This window comes from Chlorocebus sabaeus, chromosome 13 (genome assembly GCF_047675955.1).
Source record: "Chlorocebus sabaeus isolate Y175 chromosome 13, mChlSab1.0.hap1, whole genome shotgun sequence".
NCBI lineage: Eukaryota > Metazoa > Chordata > Mammalia > Primates > Cercopithecidae > Chlorocebus > Chlorocebus sabaeus.
In genome coordinates this window covers 86,315,635-86,338,226 of record NC_132916.1, presented here as the reverse complement: position 1 = coordinate 86,338,226, position 22,592 = coordinate 86,315,635, and the positions used below count along the sequence as shown (strand labels likewise).

Genomic DNA, 22,592 nt, shown 5'->3' with positions numbered 1-22,592 from the left:
GCGGCCTCCAAAAACGCCCGGCGCGAGGGGTTACCCCCCGGGGCGCCTCCTTCTTCTCCTGGCCTCAGTTGCCTCCCTGGAATAGGGAACTTCGGGCGAGGGAGGTGGAGAACTTTCTTCTGGGGCTCGTCCCTTGTTCTCCTGCTCGCTTGCAGTTTGAAGGAAGGGCAGTGGGGGCGGGGGTCCGAGTACCCCGCGGTCTGCGGCGCGGAGGAGGGTCGGTCCCGGGCCTGCGGCCGCCTCCGAGTGACCCCGTCCCTCCCCGCCCTGGACGACCGCACTGGGGTGCAGGCGCAGGAGGAGAGGGGCCGATACTCCTTAGGAGCCCCATCGGCGAAGCCTCAGCAAGTGGCATCTCTCGGGGTCCAGGGAGCCGGCGTGCTGTCTGGTTGGGGTCCAGACATCAGCTCACCCGAGCTTATCTTGGGCATTTAAGTGTGTTGCTTCCGGTAGATCTCGGGACAGGAGGGGAAGTGCAGCATTATTTGTGACCCGAGAGGGACTCGAATGCCTCAAAGCTGGTCAAGAATGTTTCCCCCGCGAGGTAGCATGAGATGGGTCACGTGGTAGTAAAGAGCCACTTTGGGCCCGTGAGACGGAGTTCTGACTCCACCACTTGTTAGGTGTGTGACTGGAAAACCCACTACTTTAAACCTCAGTTTTTAGAACTCTAAACTGCAGGTATTGTACATAACCTCCTAGTATTGTGTTCATGCAGTGAAGTGATGCGAATGAAGTGCTTGGCATTGTACTCTTGTGTGTTGGACACCTTGTTTTGCGAACCTGTTGGATGTTGAATTCATTCATGCTTAGGTTCTGTTAGGCCAGTGTGAGTGGAAAGAACTTGGGCAATGAAGACAAACACAACTGGGTCCAAGGTGGTCCCATCCATGGTGTACTGATTGGGGGTTTCTCATCCCCAAAACACCAATAGCAACCTTGGCAGGGTTTTTTTTGTTGTTGTTTTGAGACAGAGTTTCCCTCTGTTGCCCAGGCTGTAAGCTTTGACCTCCTTAGCTCCAGCGATCCTCCCACCTCAGCCTGGGACTACCACACCTGGCTAATTTTGAATTTTTTTATTTTGCTAGAGACAGAGTCTCACTGTGTTGCCCAAGCTGGTCTCGAACTCCTCCTGTCTCAGCCTCCCGAAGTGTTGGGATTACAGGTGTGAGCCACCATACTGGTCTGCAGCCTTGCTCCTGAGTGTAGTAGGTGTGTCTATACCGATGCATGTTACACTTTGTCATCTTTAGTATTTGTTTAGCATATGGTAACAAAAAATCTTTTAAAAATTAGGGATACAAATTAAAGCTGGGGAGCATTTTCTGCCCTCTAGGTCATACTGGAGATGGGGGAAGGGTAGAAGAGGGATGAAGAGGAATTAAAGAGACCAGAAAACAACTAGTGGCAGTGTTGGGAGGTATAAACCAATGGTAATTTTTAAAAATGCGAATTTGTTAACTCCTTGTTTTTTCATGGTGGCACCGAAAATTAATCTTAGTCTCCCACTTAAACTCATCAGCCTCCCCAAAGCCTTTCCAGATAAGCATATGCTCTGTGTAAAAGCAGACTGCCTGCGATCCAACTCAGCTTACAGACAAGGCACACTTCCAACTCCCAAGGCCTCTTTCTTCTATAGAGATACTGGTGCTGCCACTGTGAAATACATCATACACTCAGACAGTATAAACCTTAGAGTGCAATGTAAAGAATAACAATAGATCACACTGAAGTATGTGTCACCCGGCTGAAGAACTAGAACATCCCCAGGCCCCTGGATCCCCTGAGTACCCCTCTCCATGGCCATCCACTCACTTCTCACCTCCCACCCAGGGAACCACTATTCTGGATGTTGTGTTAATTTTTTCCCTTGCATATATGAAAAACCCTGAGGAAAGGAAGTTTCCCAACAAGCATTTCCACAATAACCTGGATCGTTCTTTTTTTTTTTTCTTTTTTTCTCAACGAGCATTATTATTGAACTTAAAAGCAGGCTGTTGAGGGTAAGATAGAAACCACAAAAAAGCTGAAAGTCTTAAAGTGGGGGGATCTTTGAGTCTCTGTCTTTTTCCAGGTTTCTCCTGTCTCACTGGCACGGATCCCGAAGGTGTGTTCTGTCTGTGTAGGGGAGACCCAGTCTCTTCCAACATAGCTTGGAGGCTGTAATTTTAAAAGCTTTGCTTGAGTCCCTAAGAAGTGGGAAAACAGTAATTTGGGTGCATGTGTTTTAGAAGTTTTTTTTAAAATGCAAATTATCCAGAAGGCATTGTGTGGGATTTGAAGGATTAAGCTAAGAGTGACCTTTAAAAATGGTTTTAACAACCCAAATTCCTCTTTTCCTGGTTGGTGTGTTTGTGTTACGGTCTTTAAGTTATTTCTTCAAGGTCACATGGCTTTCCTTGGTGAATCTTACACTATTCTATTACTTCTTGGTTAAGGCAAAGATTCCGAAACTTGGTTTCATGGAGCCCTTAGTGTCTGAGTAATTTTTTCACAATTCCCCTAGGTTTCAGTAGTTAGTAATTTTTTCATAATTCCCTTAGGCTTCAGTAGTTAGTAGTTAGGTTCAGACAACTGAGTATTTACTTAGAAGTTGTTTGAAAAAAATAACATACATAAACTGAGAGAAAAAAATATTTTATGTCTTTTAAAGTCACAATTACTAACCGGATGTGTATGCCTGTACTACTTCTCAAACCTTGGGATCGTGTTGGACACTGCCACTCTCATTTCCTGTTTCACATTAATATTTCCGCTGCATTTGGCTTTTATCACAGCAACCACAGAAAACGCAGCTTTGCAAAGATGTATTGTCATGGTTAGGAATGTAACATGATCTGCTGTTGAAACTGCAAACTACCTCCAGTTAATAGGTTCAGCAATGTCCAGACATGTTCGGTATACTGTTTTCCATGGAAATTTTCGAATTTTCTGCATTGCCCGTTTGAATTTGCTATAGTTGCAAAACACCCAGTCAGGGGGTCCAAAATAGTAAACTTTGAAAACATTATGCTAGGTGAAATAAGTTAGTCACAGAAGGGACAATATTATATGATTCCGCTTATATTGGGTGCCTAGAGTAGTCATACACATGGAAACAGAAAGTAGTTCCATGGTGGTTACCAGGGGCTAGGGGGAGGACAGAATAGGGAATTCATGTACTATTTTTGCAACTTCTATGTGAGATTACTATTATTTCAAAACAAAGTTTTTAAAAGTTTTTTAAAAACAAGTTCTGTTGATAGCGCCCCACTGTGGGACTGTACCAAGGCACTGCGGTTAGGGACAGCAGCAGAGGAAAACTTAGGGGTGACATTACCTCTGTTTCCCAGCTCTTCCTCATCCCATCAAGGGGGAAGAGATGGAAGAAATAGCTATGTTCTCTCTTTTTTATAGGAAAGTGTCTGCATTATTTACTAGTGGTTTCCTTTATAAACCTGAGGATCAGCTATTAAATTTCCCACTAAAACAAGAATTCTTAACCTGGGGTTCAGTGGTGGGCTACTGATACTCTAAGATCTCCTGAAATTATGTATAAGTATTTAAGTGAATGCTCTTATGTATGTTTGAGGGGGAAGAAGTTCCATAGCTTTCATCAGATTCTCAAATGGTTTCCTAAGTCAAAAAAGGTTAGTAAGCACTATAAGGAAATATTTACAGAGCCCTACCCACACCCACCCCATAAAAGGCCCCTTTATTTGGATGTCTTATCCCGTTTCAGTTCTCTCTTATATCTTTCCCCCACCAGTTACAAGAGGCTTTCTTTCTGCTCAGACCTCAGATAAGCCTGACCAGTTCTTTTTCCTCAGAGCCCCCAGATATTCATCTGGATCCTGAAAACTCCAGGACCAATTCCTCAAGAGCCACAGGAAGGCCTAGAATGAACATCTTGGAGTTCTGTATAGGGCAGATGTGAAACTGAAGGCTTCCAACTGCCACATCTCTCTCTGCCCTCATTAGGGTCCAGAAAAATATGAAGTAAATGATAATACATGAGGTACACAGCTATGGAAGAACTCATGAAGATGGTATGAATGACTGAAGTCCAGTACATTCTGCCTTGGGGGAGGCAAATTTAATTTTAAGAGTGTCTTCTGGTTTACACTTTATGTTCCAAATGTCTTCTAAATATAGCATATAATACATCCTACCTTGTTTCATATGCTGTGATATAGGTGAGCTATAGCATTTACACAGTGTTAGAAAAGATGTTAAATGTCAGAATTTACTTAATAAATAGGTCTCTACTCATTCAGACTGGTTTCATTTTATTTTATTTTTGAGGCAAAGTCTCACTGTCACTCAGGCTAGAGTGCAGTGGTGGGATTTCGACTCACTGCAACCTCTGCCTCCTGGGTTCAAGCCATTGTCTCACCTCAGCCTCCTAAGTAGCTGGGACTACAGGCACATAACACCACGCCCTGCTAATTTTTGTATTTTTGGTAGAGACAGGGTTTCACCTTGTGGCCCAGGCTTACACTGATTTTAAACTCAGATGAATGGGGTAGGTAAGTGGCAAAAATGATAACCTGCAAGCTCTTCTTACGCATGTGATTCCTCAGTATTTGCTTTTATCTTAGAAATACTTCAATAAATCATGATTTGAGTCTTTCACCAGTACAGGTATATTCTGGTAAGGTAGGCTAACTGCTGTAACAAACATTTCCAAACCTCAGTGGTTTAATCTAGCTCACACAAGTCCAAATCAGTTATTCCTGTTGGGCAGTTCTCCTGGGTAGCTGTCCTTCAGGTGACTCAGGGATCAAGGTTCCTTCCTTCTTGTGATGCCACCATCTTCATGTGGTCTCCAGAGTCACTGCAAGCGGGAAAGGAGTATGGCAAAAGGAAATCGTGTTGACTGCCTTCACCAGCAAGTGAAACACATCACTTCTGCTTACCTTCTATTGGCAAAACCAGTCACATGGCCCCACCTAGATTCAAGGAAGCTAGGAAATACAGTCCCTGGCTGGGCAACTGTTTCTTAGCAAAAGTAATTTACTTTGGGAAAGGAATAGAACTCTTTGGTGGATGAGTAGCCATTTTTTTGTACAATAAGGTGCTAGTCTTTTTACTGGTCAATTAAGTGTAACTGCCTTTATGTAATTTATTTCTCACTTTTTTTTTTTTTTTGGACGAAGTCTTGCTCTGTTGCCTAGGCTGGATGGAGTGCAATGGTACGATCTCGGCTCACTGCAACCTCCACCACCCAGGTTCAAGTGGTTCTCCTGCCTCAGCCTCCTGAGTAGCTGGGGTTACAGGTGCCCACCACCGTGCCCGGCTAATTTTTGTATTTTTAATAGAGTCGGGGTTTTGCCATGTTGACTAAGCTGGTTTCGAACTCCTGAGCTCAGGTGATCCGCCCACCTCAGCCTCCTAAAGTGCTGGGTTTACAGGCATGAGCCACTGCACCTGGCCCTATTTCTCACTTTCTAAACATATATGTGTATGTGTATATATATGTATGTGTTTATATATATATATATACACACACACTATATAAATAAAATGTTATGTCTTCATAGTGGAGGGTGTGGAGGAGACTGCCATACAGGAAACAAATGTATCATAATTGCCATGAGAGCAAATAAAAATGCCATTAAGCCATCTAGGTTCAGATATTTATTACGGAATGAAGCATATTTAATTTACTTAGAATCATCCAACCATGTAAAGAATTGTACATTTGAGAAAGATGGAGCAGAGAAAAATTAGCAAAGGACAAGAATATGCATGTCTAAATGGCTTCGTTAATGTTATCATAAGAGTTTAAAACTACTTTAGGCTGCCGGCAATAGGCTAGGTATGAAACTTATTTCCCTTTCCAAAAAAAAAGTTTTTGCCATGGAATGTGTTACATAATCACAAAGTGTATGTGTCACTTTTACTTATTTGCTCTTAAGGGAAAGTACAGTTGTAAAATTTGGATGTGTTTGTCTTATTTGTCTGAAGTAAATTTGTGCCCAAGAGGGTGCACAGCATCAAATGGTAGACATTAAAGGATTGCAAGATCATGTGAAAGATCCCAAGACCCAGTTAGAGTCAGGGAGAAACTTCAGTAATGTGCACTAATTCTAGTAATGCTTCAGCGTCATTTATCCATTACTAGTTGACATTGGGCTGTTCTACCTAAGGAAAAGGCCCAAATAATTAAATTTTACCATCTTTTAAATCCTAATTTTCTTTTTTTTCTTTTTCCAAGACAGGGTCTCCTTCTGTCACCCAGGCGGGAGTGCAGTAGTGCGATATCGGCTCACTGCAAACTCCGCCTCCTGGGTTCAAGCAATTCTTGTGTCTCGGCCTCCTGAGTAGCTGGGGTTACAGGTGTGCCACCACACTCGTTAATTTTTGTATTTTTAGTAGAGACGGGGTTTTACCATGTTAGCCAGGCTGGTCTTGAACTCCTGACCTCAAGTGATCTGCCCACCTTGACCTCCCAAAGTGCTGGGATTACAGGCCTAAGCCACTACAACTGGCCTTAAATCCTAATTTTAAAATAAAGTTTCCTGTTTCATGGTGCTCATATTGGTGTAGTGAAGGAAAAAATGTTTTTTCCTCTACTCTTGTGAGTTCTCAGCTGGGACCCCTGTAACAAAACATAGATTAACAAGAGAAAAACACATGGAAGTTTGTTAACATGTATATTTCATACATACATGGGAGAAAACTGGGGAAAGAGTAATTCTCAAAAAGATTTCTTACAACTCTGGCTTATATAGCATCTTCAACAAAGAACAGTATACTTTTAGAGAAGTGACAAGACAAAGGAAAAATATCTTGAGTCTTTAGTGATGGTGAGTTGTAGGAAGGCAAATACATGGGAAACTAATGGCAGATAAAGGCTAGTTAGTGCAGTTTGTTATATAGATGCCTCTGGTGCCATCTCTAGGCTGATAAGGACCTAAAGCTGTCTTCTGTGATGAACCTTTATCCTTCCTGGTGGAAAAGGGAGAAGGGACACCTTTGTTAATTTATGTCCTGCTTTTAGGCAAAAGGGGAAGGCAAAGAGCTTTTCTTTTGTCCACTTGTCAGTTGCCTTCAGCTCAAAGTAATCCTTATGCCAAAGTGGCATATTATGGGGTATCATATCCTGATACTTTTCATTGGAATTAAAGATGCACTAGCTGGGTGTGGCAGTGAGCACCTGTAGTCTCAGCTATTTGGGAGAGGCTGAGGTGGGAGGATTGCTTGAGCCCAGGAGTTTGAGGTTGCAGTGCAATATAATCATGCCTGTGCATAGCCACTGCACTCCAGCCTAGGCAACATAGCAAGACCCCATCTCGGGGGAAAAAAAAAAAAAAAGATGTACTAGACCAAATGTTGGCAAATTATAACCATGGTCCAAATCCAGCTTGACGCCTGTTTCATTCCTTTGCATGGTGTCTATAGCTGCTTTCTTTTTTTTTTGAGACGGAGTCTCGCTCTGCCCCCCAGGCTGGAATGCAGTGGCCGGATCTCAGCTCACTGCAAGCTCCGCCTCCCGGGTTCATGCCATTCTCCTGCCTCAACCTCCTGAGTAGCTGGGGCTATAGGCGCCCGCCACCTCGCCCGGCTAGTTTTTTGTATTTTTTAGTAGAGACGGGGTTTCACCGTGTTAGCCAGGATAGTCTCGATCTCCTGACCTAGTGATCCGCCTGTCTCGGCCTCCCAAAGTGCTGGGATTACAGGCTTGAGCCACCGCGCCCGGCCTCATAGCTGCTTTCAACTGCGATGGCAGAGTTAAGTAGTTTCCACAGAGACTACCTGGCCCACAAAACCTGATATATTTTACTATCTGTTTCTTTACAGAAAAACATTTGTTGAGGATGCCTTCACTAGATACAAAATTAGTATAACTCAGTTTGATAATAACGCTGTTCCTAGTTAGAACCTACTTAATCTCTGTGGCCCACTGTTATTTCACCTCTATAGTGGGGATAAATGACCTTGAACAAGTTACTAAATTTTTCTTTTTTTCTTTCTCTCTCTCTTTTTTTTTTTTTTTTTTTTTTTGAGACAGAGTCTCGCTGTGTCACCCAGGCTGGAGTACAGTGGTGTGATCTCAGCTCGCTGCAACCTCTGCTTCCCGGGTTCAGGTGATAATCCTGCCTCAGCCTTCTGAGTAGCTGCGATTACAGGCGCCCGCCACCACGCCTGGCTAAATTTTTTTTTTTTTTTTTTTTTGAGGCGGAGTCTCGCTCTGTCGCCCAGGCTGGAGTGCAGTGGCCGGATCTCAGCTCACTGCAAGCTCCGCCTCCCGGGTTTACGCCATTCTCCTGCCTCAGCCTCCCGAGTAGCTGGGACTACAGGCGCTTGACACCACGCCCGGCTAGTTTTTTGTATTTTTTAGTAGAGACGGGGTTTCACCGAGTTAGCAAGGATGGTCTCGATCTCCTGACCTTGTGATCCACCCGTCTCGGCCTCCCAAAGTGCCAGGATTACAGGCTTGAGCCACCGCGCCCGGCCTACTGTTTTTGTATTTTTAGTAGAGACAGGGTTTTGCCATGTTGTCCAGGCTCGTCTGTACCTCCTGACCCCAAGTAATCTGCCCACCTTGGCCCTCCCAAAGTGCTGAGATTACAGGGGTGAGCCACTGCACCTGGCCGAATTTATCTTCTTGTTAGCTATCTGTCTTCCAGTTAGCTTCCTTAGACCAATACTTCTCAAACTTATCATGTATATATCAACAAAAAAAGCCAAACTCCTGTAAAGTATTTAAAGAGGTTTATTCTGAGCTAACTATGAGTGACCATGGCCTTGGTTTTCTTTTCTTTCCTTTTTTTTGAGACAGAGTTTCACTCTTATTGCCCAGGCTGGAGTGCAATGGCATGATCTTGGCTCACTGTAACCTCCGCCTCCTGGGTTCCAGCGATTCTTCTGCCTCAGCCTCCAGAGTAGCTGGGATTACGCATGCGCCACCACACCTGGCTAACTGTATTTTTAGTAGAGATGGGGTTTCACCATGTAGGTCAGGCTGGTCTCAAACTCCTGACCTCAGGTGATCTGCCCACCTCGGCCTCCCAAAGTGTTGGGATTACAGGCGCATGCTCCCATGCCCAGTTAATTTTTGTATTTTTAGTAGAGACAGGGTTTTGCCATGTTCCCTAGGCTGGTCTCAAACTCCTGGGCTCAAGCAATCCACCTGCCTCAGCCTCCCAAAGTGCTGGGATTACAGGCCTGAGCCACTGTGCCCTGCCTGTCAGCTTGGTTTTATACATTTGGGGAGACATAGACACCAATCAGGTTGGGTGAGGTGGCTTATGCCTATAGTCCCAGCACTTTGGGAGGATAAGGCGGTCAGATTGCTTGAGCCCGGGAGTTTATGACCAGCCTGTGCAACATGGTGAAAGCCCATCTATTAAAAAAAAAAAATTAGCCAGGCATGGCGGTGCATGTTTGTAGTCCCAGCTATTCAGGAATCTGAGGTAAGAGGATCGCTTGAGCCTGGGAGCTCGAGACTCCAGTGAGCCAAGACCGGCACCACTGCACTCCAACAGAGTGTAAGACCCTGGGCAACAGAGCAAAACCCTGTCTCAAAAAAAAAAAAAAAAAAAAAGGCACCAATCAATATCTGTGAGGTGTATTGGTTTGGTTCAAAGTTTTTCTCGTTGGCAATTGGTTGCAAAAGTTATTATCTAAAGACCTGGAATCAATAGACGGAAGTCTCTGGGCTTAAGATAAGGGGTTGTGGAGGCTGAGGTTCTTCTTATGTAGGTGAAGTCTCACAGGTGGCCACCATTAGAGACCGTAGATGGCAAATGTTTTCTATTTAAACCTTTAAAAGATGTTGGACTCTCAGTTGATCTCTTCAGGATATGGAGGGACTAGAGGGGGTAAGATCTAGTTATGTTAATAGAGATTCTTTGCAGAGCAATTTTTCCCCCACAAAAGATGGCTCTGTAGGGCCATTTCAAAATATGGCAAAGAAACGTATTTTGGGATAAAATACTTTGATTTTCTTCTTTATCTGTCATGTGATACTAGAGTCAGATTGGAAATTGGTACCTTATTGCTACAAAGAATCTGTTTTGCAGTCTTAAGATCTCTGTTTTAATGTTAATGCTGGTCAGTTGTGCCTGAACTCCAAAAGGGAGAGGGTATAATGAAGCATGTCTGCTTCCCCAACCCCTGCCTGTTTTTCAGGTTCCTTTGGAATCCCTTGGCCCGGGTAGGGGTGAGGGGGATCCATTCAATTGGTTGGGGGAGCTTAGAATTTTATTTTTGGTTTAAATGTAAGAATAATCTGGGGAATATATTAAAATTTGGGAATTCTCAGCCTTACTCCATAGATTCTAATTCACTAGGTCTGGGGAGGCACACATTTAACAATCACCCCAGATTCTGATGAGGTGACCTGTGGTCCACACTTTATTTTATTTTTTGAGACAGGGTCTCACTCTATGACCCAGGCTGGAATGCAGAGGTATGATCATGGCTCTGTAGCCTCGACCTCTCAGGTTCAAGGCGATCCTCCCACTTCAGCCTCCCATCTCAGCCACCCGAGTAGCTGGGACTACAGGCGCATGCCACTATGCCTGGCTAATTTTTGCATTTTTTATAGAGATGAGATTTTGCCATGTTGCCGAGGCTGACACTCTTTAAATAATTTGAGTCCTTATGGCAACTTGTCTTTTGGTTCCTAAAAATAGTTTGTTTCATAGCTCTAGATAAAGTTCTTGTCTCAACCAGCATTGAAGCCTTGCCTATCTGGTAGGAGAGCTTGGAACCAAGAGGGGAATGCCCAGTGGTGTTAATCATTAGCTTCAGAACAGAGCAGTAGGCTTGTCCTATAAGTCAGATCACTCACTGTCTGAGGTTACCTATAGAGATCTCTGCAGCTTCGCTTCCAAATAGAAATGATAGAAAAAGTTGGCACTGGGGCTTTAGTGAATGTGAATGGTTTATATCGGAGCTCAGTTTGCCTCTTGATGCTGAGAGAGGACAAATTAAAGTTAAAATGAGCACTGTGGCCCTGGATTAGCCATCTTTTTAAAAAATCAAGGTAAAAGTTAATAAAAGAAAGAGCTTTGATAAGAGGAAGGACCTAAGTCCAGGCACTTTAAGAACAAATACTTGTTTGTTTATAATTTTCTGAATCTCCAGAGTACACTGTCCTGAGTTACATAATATCTATTGAATGGCTTGCTCACTGAAGCCTTTGTTTTCCTCCATTTGCTGTTCAAAAACTTAGGAGAGAGCTGCAGATTGGTCATGAATAACAGCAAAACCCCCTGGCACCTGTTGGATTTTTATACAAAACCAAAAAAGTTAAAACTTGAAGGAAGAATGACAGAACCTCACATCTCCAGTACCTGATATGATTGAAGTTAGGTTGCTACTGTTTAGAAGCACTGTTTTAAAACTGAGGTTTGATGCCTTAAAACATTTTTCATCTGAAATAAAATCTAAAAGTTTCGTTGGGTGTAAGCCAGGGTATATTGTACTTTGAAATATAAATAAACATTTTATCATCCAATGACAGACTTATAACTAAGTAGATACTTTCCTGTTGGGGTATATCTAGGGAAATTGATTTCAAAAACTGTTAATAGGGACTTTAGAAATTCTATTTGAGGGCTGGGCACGGTCACTCATGCCTGTAATGCCAGCACTTTGGGAGGTTGAGGTGGGCGGATCACCTGATATCAGGAGTTTGAGACCAGCCTGGCCAACACGGTGAAAACCCATCTCTACTAAAAATAAAAAAATTAGGCAGGCATGGTGGCACACACCTGTAGTTGCAGCCACTTGGGAGGCTGAGGCAGGAGAGTCGCTTGAACCTGGGAGACAGAGGTTACAGTGAGCCAAGATCATACCATTGCACTCTAACATTAGTGAGAAGAGCAAAACTCCATGTCAAAAAAAAAAAAAAAAAACTATGTAAGACTATCAAAGGATTCCTTTACATAATGAGCTCCCCTAGTCCCTAAATATTTCATATATAGGATAGCTCATTTTATTGCACTTTGCAGATATGTGATTTTCACAAATTGAAGGCTTGTGGCAATTCTGTGTTGAGCATCTATCAATACCATTTTTCCAACAACATGTGCTCGCTTCGTGTCTCTGTGTCGCGTTTTGGTAATTCTCATAATATTTCAGACTTTTTCATTATTATTATGAAAAATTGTTTTGGTGATCTGTGATTAGAGGTCTTTCTTTTTTTTTTTTTTGTGAGATGGAGTCTTGCTCTGTTGCCCAGGCTGGAGTGCAGTGGCACGATCTCAGCTCACTGCAACCTCCGCCTCCCAGGTTCAAGTGACCTCCTGCCTCAGCCCCCTAGTAGCTGGGATTACAGGCACGCACCACCATGCCCGGCCAACTTTTTTTTTTTTTTTGACATGGAGTCTTGCTCTGTCGCTAGACTGGAGTGCCGTGATGCCATCTCTGCTCACTGCAACCTCTGCCTCCTGGGTTCAAGTGATTCGCCTCCCTCAGCCTCCTGAGTAGCTGGGACTACAGGTGTGTACCACCATGCCCAGCTAATTTTTTATATTTTAGTAGAAACGGGGTTTCACCATGTTGGTCAGGATGGTCTCAATCTCCTGACCTTGTGATCCGCCCGTCTTGGCCTCCCAAAGTGCTGGGATTACAGGCGTGAGCCACTGCACCTGTCTCAATTTTTGTATATTTAGTAGAGACAGGATTTTTCCATGCTGGCCAGGCTGGTCTCAAATTCCTGACCTCAGGTGATCCTCCTGCCCTGGCCTCCCAAAGTGCTAGGCACAGGCGTGAGCCACCATGCCCAGCTGATCAGAGATCTTCGATGTTATTATTGTAATCATTTTGGGACACTGTGAATCATGCCCATATAAGAAGATCTTAATTAATAAGTGTTATATGTGTTCTGGCTGTTCCACTGACCAGTTGTTACCCATCTCTCTCCCTCTCTTTGGGCCTCCTATTCCCTAAGACACAGCAATATTAAAATTAGGTGAATTGGCCGGGCACAGTGGCTTGTGCCTGTAATCCCAGCACTTTGGGAGGCCGAGGCAGGCGAATCACCTGAGGTCAGAAGTTTGAGACCAGCCTGACCAACATGGTGAAACTCCGTCTCTACTAAAAATACAAAGTTAGCTGGGCGTGGCGGTGCGCATCTGTAATCCCAGCTACTTGGGAGGCTGAGGCAGGAGAATCGCTTGAACCCGGGAGGCAGAGGTTGCAGTGAACCAAGATCGTGCCATTGCACTCCACCTAGGCAACAAGAGTGAAACTTTCTCTCTAAATAAATAATAAAAATAAAATTAGGTGAATTAATAATCCCACAGTGGCCTCTATAAGCATTCAAGTGAAAGGAGGAGTCTCACAACTTTCACTTTAAGTCAGGAGTTAGAATTAGTGAGGAAAGATGTCAAAAACCAAGATAGGATGAAAGCTAGAACTCTTGTGCCAAAGGGCTAGCCAAATTGTGAATGCAAGGGAAAAATTCTTGAAGGAAATTAAAAGTGCTACTCTGGGGCTGAGCACAGTGGCTTCCTCCTGTAATCCCAGCACATTAGGAGGCTGAGGCAGGAGGATTACTTTAGACCAGGAGTTCAAGACCAGCCTGGCCAATTGATATGGTTTGGCTGTGTCCCCACCCAAATCTCATCTTGAACTGTAGCTCCCATAATCCCCATGTGTCATGGGGGGGACCTGGTGGGAGGTAATTTAATCATGGGGGCAGTTACCCTCATGCTCCTCTTGTGATAGTGAGTTCTCATGAGATCTGATGGTTTTATAAGGGACTTTTTCCCCTTTTGATTGACTCTTCTCCTGCTGCTGCCATGTGAAGAAGGAGGTGTTTGCTTCCCCTTCTACCATGCTTGTAAATTTCTGGAGGGCTCCCCAGCCCTGTGGAACTGTGAGGTAATTAAACCTCTTTCCTTTATAAACTACCCAGTCTTGGGTATTTCTTTATAGCAGCATGATAACTGACTAATATACCAACGTAGTGAAATCCTGTCTCTACAACAAATTAAAAAATTAGCAGGGCATGGTGACATGCACCTGTAGTTCTAGCTACTCGGGAAGGCTGAGGTGGGAGGATCGCTTAAGTAAGCCTGGGAGGTTGAGGCTGCAGTGAGCTATGATTGTGCTACTGTATTTCAGCCTAGGTGACAGAGTGAGACCCTGTCTCAAAATAAAGGGAGGGGGGTTATTCCACTATACACATGAGTGACAAGAAAGTGAAACAGCCTTGTTGCTATTGCTGATATGGAGAAAGTTTAAGTGGTCTGGATAGATTAAACCAGCCACAACATTCCCTAAAGCCAAAGCCTAACCCAGAATAAGGCTCTGACTCCTGTCAGTTGTGTAAAGGCTGAGAGAGGTGGGAAGCTGCAGAAAAAAAGTCTGAAGCTAGCAGAGATTGGTTCATGAGGTTTAAGAAAAGAAGCCGTCTCTGTAACATAAAAGTGCAAGGTAAAGCAGCCAGTGCTGATGCTGAAGCTACAGCAAGTTATCCATAAGCTCTAGCTAAGATTGTTGATGAAGATGGCTACTGAAGAATAGATTTTCAATGTGGATGAAACAGCCTTGTACTGGAAGGAGAGTCCATTTAGGACTTTTTTTTTTCTCTCTTTCTTCTTTGAGATGTCATTTCACTCTTGTTGCCTAGGCTGTAGTGCAATGGCGTGATCTCGGCTCCCTGTAACCCCTGCCTCCTGGTTCAAGCGATTTTCCTGCTTCAGCCTCCTGAGTAGCTGGGATTATAGGGATGTGCCACCACACCCAGCTAATTTTTTTGTTTGTTTGTTTCAGTAGAGATGGGGTTTCTCATGTTGGTTAGGCTGGTCTGGAACTCCCGACCTCAAGTGATCCGCCTGCCTTGGCCTCCCAAAGTGCTGGGATTACAGGCATGAGCCACTGTGCCCAGCCCCATTTAGGCCTTTCATAGCTAGAAAAGACAAGACAATGCTTGGCTTTAAATTCCAAGGATAGGCTGACACTTGTTAGGGGCTAATGCAACTGATGACTTTAGTTGAAGCCAATTCTTATTTACTATTTGGAAAATCCTAGGACCTTTTAAGAATTATGCTACATTGGCCAGGTGTGGTGGCTCACACCTGTAATCCCAGCATTTTAGGAGACCAAGGCAGGAAAATTGCTTGAACCCAGGAGTTTGAGACTAGCCTGGGCAACATGATGAAACCCCATCTCTACAAAAAATAAAAAATTAGCCAGGTGTTGTGGTGTGTGCCTGTAGTCCTAGCTACTCAGGAGGCTGAGGTAGGAAGGTCACCCGAGCCTGGAAGGTTGAGGCTGCAGTGAGCCATGACTGTGCCACTGCACTGCAGCCTGGGTGACAGTGAGACCTTGTCAAAAAAAAAAAAAAAAGAATTATACTACATCTATTCTGCCTGTGCCCTATAAATGGAACAGCAAAGCCCAGATGACAGTACATCTATTTACAGGGTGGTTTACTGAATATTTTAAGCCCGCTGTTAAGACCTACCACTCAGAAAACAAGATTTCTTTCAAAATTACTGCTCATTGACAGTGTACCTAGTCACCCAAGAGCTCTGATGGCGTTGTACAAGGAGATTAATATTTTCATGCCTGCTAAACACAACATCCATTCCTCAGCCCATGGATCAAGGAGTTAATTTCTCTTTTCAAGTCTTACTTAAGAAATACATTTTGTAAGGCTATAGTTGCCAAAGAAAGTGAGTCCTCTGATGGATCTGGGCAAAATAAATAGAAAATCTTTTGGAAAGGATTCACCTTTGTAGATGCCATTAAGAACATTCATGATTCATGAGAGGAGGTCAACATTAACAGGGTTCTGAAGAGGCTGATTCCAACCCTTGGGTCACTTTGAGGGATTCAAGACTTGGTGGAGGAAGGAAATGCAGATGTGGTGGAAATAGTAAGATAACAAGAATTAGCAGTGGAGCCTGAAGATGCAACTGAATTGCTGCAATCTCATGATAAAACTTGAAAGACTGAGGAGTTGCTTTTTATGGATGAACAAAGAAAGTGATTTGTTGAGGTGGATGTGTGAAAGTTGCAGATACCAGATGAAATCACTTTTTGTCAGACCCAAACAAACGAGAGCCAGGAGAGCATGAAGGGGAAGGCTCATGTTTGCATAGCCGAGATAAAGACTGTCTCAAGGACTTTCCAAAATAACCCCGCAAATAATTCTTTCTTTAGAATTGCAGCAATTCAGACAAGATGCCCTCAAAAGAATACCTGCCCAGTAACAGCACTTTCACCAATGAACCTGCACCATCTCTGAGTCCCTGAAACCAATGAGCTCTGTTTTCAAGCAGCTTAAGTGAACCTCTCATTCTGCCAATAAAAACTTCCCTTTACCCTCCCCTCTTCAGATGCATATGTGGCTTACCATTGTGCATCTCTGTTTGTAATTCTTTTTTCTAACTCCCGAAGAAATTTAACGTATTTGGAGATATTTTTTGGTTGAAAGAATCTATCCTGGGTGAAGATGCTGTAAATATTATTGAAATGATGACAGACAATTTGGAATATTACATAAAATTAGTTGATAAAACAACAACTGGGTTGGAGAGGATTGACTCTGATTTTGAAAGGAGTTCTGTGGATAAAATGCTGTCAAACAGCTGTTGCATGCGACAGTGAAATCTCAAAGGAAGAATCAGGCTGGGCGCGGTGGCTCACGCCTGTAATCTCCGCACTTTGGGAGGCCGAGGTGGGAGGATCACCTGGGGTCAGAAGATCCAAACCAGCCTGGCCAACATGGTGAAACCTCGTCTCTACTAAAAATACAAAAATTAGCCTGGTGTGGTGGCGGGCGCCTGTAATCCCAGCTACTCAGGAGGCTGAGGCAGGAGAATCACTTGAACCCAGGAGGTGGAGGTTGTGGTGAGCTGGGATCGCGCCACTGCACTCCAGCCTGGCAACAGAGTGAGAGTCCATCTCAAAAAAAAAAAAAAAAAGGAAAAATCAATGGATTCAGAAACTTCATTGTTATTTTATGAAATTGCAACAGCCACCCCAACATTCAACAGCGATCACCCTAGTCAGTCATTAGCCACCAGGCTTGAGACAAGACCCTCCACTAGCAGAAACATTATGACTTGCTGAAGGTTCAGATGATCATCAGCATTTTTAGCAATAAAGTATTTTTATTTTTGTTTATATGTTTTTCAGATGGAGTCTCACTTTGTTGCCCAGGCTGGAGGCAGCGGTGTGATCATAGCTCAGTGCCACCTTGAATTCCTGGGCTAAAGCAATCCTCCTGCCTCAGCCTCCCAAGTACCTAGGACTACAAGTCTGCACCACTGCGCCTGGCTAATTAAAAAAACAAAATTTTTTTTTTTTATTTGTATAGATGGGGTCTCACCAACTTGCCTAGGCTAGTCTCGATCTCCTGGGCTCCTGCTTTGGCCTCCCAGAGTGCTGGGGTTACAGGTGTGAGCCACTGCACCTGGCCAATAAAGTATTTTTAAATAAGGTATGCGTGTTGTTTCTTTTAGACATAATACTATGGTGTACCGAATAGACTACAATATAATGTAAACATAATTGTTATATGTACTGGGAAACCAAAAATATTGTGTGACTTATTTTATTGTGATATTTGCTTTATTATGGTAGTCTGTAACCAGACCCACAATATCTCCAAGGTATGCCTGTATAATTCAAATTACTAAAATTCAGCCGGGTGCCGTGGCTCACGCCTATAATCCTAGCACTTTGGGAGGTCAAGGTAGGTGGATTACTTGAGCCCAGGAATTCAAGAGCAGCCTGGGCAACATGGTGAAACTCCATCTCTACAAAAAGTTCAAAAAGTTAGTGGGGCATGGTGGCGTGTGCCTGTGGTCCCTGCTACTCAGAAGGCTGAGATGGGAGGTTTACTTGAGTCTGGGAGGTGAAGATTGCAGTGAGCTGAGATCACACCACTGCACTGCAGCCTGGGTGACAGAGTGAGACCCTGTCTCAAAAATAAAATGAAATAAAATTCAGAGTACATCCTCTTTTCAGGAGTTCATCCTTGTCAGGAAGGTAGAAATACCTTTGTGGGCTGCATTCTCTGAAGTTTGCAAAATAAACAGCCATCTTCTATTATTAAAATGGTAGCTCTATATCATTTCTTTCTCCCCTCCAAAATGTGTAATAGGTCTAATTTCTCTCTAGAAAACATAATTTCTTTCCATTTTATTACTAAATCCTGGAGTAAAGGAGGCCATTTTGAAGAAAACAGAGCTTGCAGCTTTAAAAACTAATTGTTATTTTGATATACCAAAACCCAGTTTTGCCTTTATGCTCAGTGCGTTTCTGTCATTGTACATCCTAAAGTGACTAATTTATATTCTTCCCTTTTTACTTAAAGAGTCGAAAACCCTAACACTGTACTTATAATTGACTGGTTGTGTTAAAAGTGACCATGTTTTTGTGCATCTAAAAGTAGAACATAAAATATTGTATCTGATTTTGCTCCAGGACTTCTGTGGTTTCTTATTACAACCCCCTCTGCTACTCTTTTGAAATTCCTTTAATGTCAGGGACATTTACTTTAAGAGTAAGATAATATATCTTAAGAGACTTTTAGGCTGGGCACAGTGGCTTACACCTCTAATCCTAGCACTTTGGGAGGCCAAGGCAGGAGGAATGCATGAAGCCAGGAGTTCAAAACCAGCCTGGGAAACAGCAAGACCCCATCTCAGCACCACTAACAAAATTAGCCAAGTGTGGTATTCCCAGCTACTCGGGAAGCTGAGGCAGGAGGATTACCTGAGCCCAGGAGTTGAGTCTGCAGTAAGCTATGATTGCATCACTGCACTCCAGCCTGGTCCACAGAGTGAGGCCCTGTCTGAAAACAAAACAGAAGACTTTTAGTATATGTTGTGAATTTACTAGCTAAGTAAATTGGATGGAGTTAATATCCCAGTTACGTAAAGTTATTCTTCTTATAGTGTTAATGAAAGATGGGTACAAGAGAAAACATTTTCCCCAAATTTAAGCAAATAGAAGCTATGTAACTCCTGATGGATTTTGTATGAAAAAACAACATCAGAAGCTATTCAGATATTTAAGTGAGGGGGGAAATGTTATAATACTAAATCTAGAAGGGAAACCAAAATATTGATTGTAACCTACTCAGATGTCATAAATCCACAGCAGAGCTGCCTGAGCCCCACAGAGTAAATGACATTTATTAAGACTGAATGTATTGTTGCAGTAGGATCAGGGATGCAAACTGCTTTACTATTGTCTGCAAAGCCTGAACCCTCCACTTGAGAAATAATTAAAAAAATTTTTTTGAAGCCAGTGACTCTGTTTTGGCCTGACAATTTTTTTTTTCCTTTCTGATTAACAGTAAGTAATGTATCTTAAATCCCCAGGCCCCACACCCAAACCTGGCTGAATTACCTCACTTGGAAATGGACAATACAGATGCCCTTTACGAGAAGTCTATTTCATGAAAGACTGGCAGGCTTTAAAGAGAGGAGTGTAAACCTGGCGGCCCGGAAGGCCTGGGTTCTGATTTCATGTCTGACAGCAGCCTTTGTGCCCTCTGCCAAGTAATTTTCTGTGGCTTTTCCTTTCTTTTGACTTAGAAAGGTGACCGCTGGACTGATGGTTCAGACTGGTCCTCATGAACTAGTCTGCTGCTCCCATGGATTTGAGCCAGTGACATTATTTTAGCCTCACAAATTTTCATAAGGAAAATACCCTCGTAAAACCATCTCTCTGGTCAGAAATAGAACTTTGCCAGTCACCCCAGAAGCTCCTCCTTGTTTTCCATCCCAATTATCATTCCCTTCCTCCAGAAGTAACTACAGGCAGTTCTTGCTTTGCACAGCATTGTGGTACTGTAAAAATGATAGCTCATGCTGAAACACTGATAAGCTATCCTAATAATCAGTGGGAAAAATTGTGACTGTTCTGGAACCTTTAAAAATTTTTGTCAAAACATTAAAAGCCCTTTTACTCTCTGTTATAATTGTACAGGGAAGTGAAAACATAGTAAAGTGTTGTACCCTGTAATTTAAAACATTAGCAACACTGAGAATAGAAGATTTTATTTCTTTGTAAAAACTTATCAAGAGTAGTTTGAAGAGTGCTTGCCTTCTTTTTTCTCGTCATATAACTTATGATATACAACAGGCATCTTTTCTATGCCTTGATGAATTTTTATACTCCTTTTGAAGTTTGGATCAGCTTCCAAGTTTTATACTTTGTGCTTTCCACGTTGGGAAGTGCCTCCAAGAGTTCCTTTTTTTTTGAGAGGGAGTCTCACTCTGTCGCCTAGGCGGGAGCAGTAGTGCGGTGTTGGCTCACTGCAACCTCCGCCTCCCAGGTTCAAGCGATTCTCCTGCCTCAGCCTCCCGAGTAGCTGAGACTACAGGTGCACGCCACTATGCCCAGCTAATTTTTGTATTTTTATTACTTTTTTATTTTTTATTTTTATTTTATTATTAATTAATTTATTTATTTATTTTGAGACAGAGTCTTGCTCCGTCGCCCAGGCTGGAGTGCAGTGGCATGATCTCGGCTCACTGCAAGCTCCGCCTCCCGGGTTCACGCCATTCTCCTGTCTCAGCCTCCGGAGCAGCTGGGACTACAGGCTTCCACCACCACGCCTGGCTAATTTTTTGTATTTTTAGCAGAGATGGGGTTTCACCATATTAGCCAGGATGGTCTCGATCTTCTGACCTCATGATCCGCCCGCCTCGGCTTCCCAAAGTGCTGGGATTACAGACGTGAGCCACCATGCCTGGCCAGAGTTCCTTTAATGCGAAGTTTTTGCTGGTGTCATTTCTTCATTTTTTTCATCTCAACCACTTTTCTCATGTACGTCAGTAACTTTTCTTTATGAAGGTCTTATGGGTGCACGTCTAGAGTCTTCGCGTGGTGGTGATGCCGACATTCCCATGGTCAGCTATTTCTATTATATGTAACTCTGTTTACATTCTATTCATATTTTACTTCCAGTGTTAATCACTTTTCATTTCTTTGCTACACTTTCATCTTTGTTGGCCAGTTTCTTCCTTCAATTTATTCATTTTGTAAAATGTTATATGGGTTTATCCCTGGGAGATCAGGAAGCAACACAGATGCTTGGTTTGCTCTCTGTGCAATAACTGAGTAACAGATGCGCAGTGACCAATCATAGACTTGGAAAGGGGTGATGTAGTTGGTCACTGATCATGATGCACATCTGTTAAGTACATAGTGATCTGTGGCCAGAAGAGCTATTCGTGAAGTTTGTGCTTCATGTTGTTTCTCAAAGTTAATTCAATGTGGTAAGTGAAATTTTTGGTATGTCATTGGGGCACTGCTGTAGTTTAACTAAACTGGAATTGAAATTGTACATATTGGAATCATGTATAGTGAAGACTACCTGCATGATTCTTTTATAGCAATCATTTCCTTCGTGTTTTTTTTTTTTTTTTTTTTTTTTTTTTTTGAGACAGAGTCTTGCTCTGTCGCCCAGGCTAGAGGGTAGTGGTGCAATCTCGGTTCACTGCAAGCTCCACCTGGGTTCACGCCATTCTCCTGCCTCAGCCTCCAGAGTAACTGGGACTACAGGTGCCTGCCACCACGCCCGGCTAATTTTTTGTAGTTTGTTTAGCAGAGACAGGGTTTCACCGTGTTAGCTAGGACAGTCTCGATCTCCTGACCTTGTGATCCACCCATCTTGGCCTCCAGAGTGCTGGGATTACAGGCTTGAGCCACCGCGCCCAGCCTGTATTTTTTTTTAATAGTTCTACAATGTACATTTTTAGATAACATAGTATAGTGTTGTCCCTTTAACTGTTCTTGTTGTCTTCTGAGGTTTGTTTGTTTGAGAGGGAGTCTCACTCTGTCACCCAGGCTGATGAGCAGTGGCACGATCTCAGCTCACTGGAACCTCTGCTTCCTGGGTTCAAGTGATTCTTCTGCCTCATCCTCCTGAGTAGCTGGAATTACAGGTGTGTGCCATGATGCGTGGCTAATTTTTTGTGTGTTTTTAGTAGAGACGGGGTTTCGTCATGTTGGCCAGGCTGGTCTTGAACTCTTGACCTCAAGTGATCTGCCCACCTTGACCTCCCAAAGTGCTGGGATTACAGATGTGAGTCACCACACTCAGTGTGTGTGTGTGTGTGTGTGTGTGTTTAATCTATGGGTTTACCCTCTGTATTAAGCCATTCTTGCATTGCTATACAGAAATACATGAGACTGGGTATTAAGAAAAGAGATTTAATTGGCTCACAGTTTGGCAGGCTGTACAGGAAGCATGGTGCTGGCATCTGCTTAGCTTCCGGGGAGGCCTCAAGGAGCTGTTACTCACGGTGGAAGGTGAAGGGGGAGCAGGTACTTCACATGGTGAGGATGGGAGTGAGAGTCGGGGAGGTGCCATATACTTTTAAAGAACCAGATCTTATGAGAACTCACTCACTATTATGAGGACAGCACTAAGCCATTTGATTTGGTTTGGATCTGTGTACCCCCCCCCATCTCATGTGGAATTGTAATCCCCAGTGTTGGAGGTGGGGCCGGGTGGGAGGTGATTGGATCATGGGGGCAGAGTTCTCATGAATGGTTTAGCACTGTCCCCTTGGTGCTGTTCTCGTGATAGTGAGTGAGTTATCACAAGATCTTGTTGTTTTAAGAGCATATAACACCTGCCCCCTCTCTCTTCCTCCTGCTCTGGCCATGTAAGA

The 22,592-nt window shown here is 43.4% G+C and overlaps 1 protein-coding gene across 3 annotated transcripts in view; it reads left to right on the top strand.

Moving 5' to 3' along the window:
• The window catches only part of ANKRD6 (ankyrin repeat domain 6), a 205,803-nt gene that overhangs the window by 388 nt on the left and 182,823 nt on the right, over nt 1-22,592 (top strand). The window lies entirely within an intron of this gene.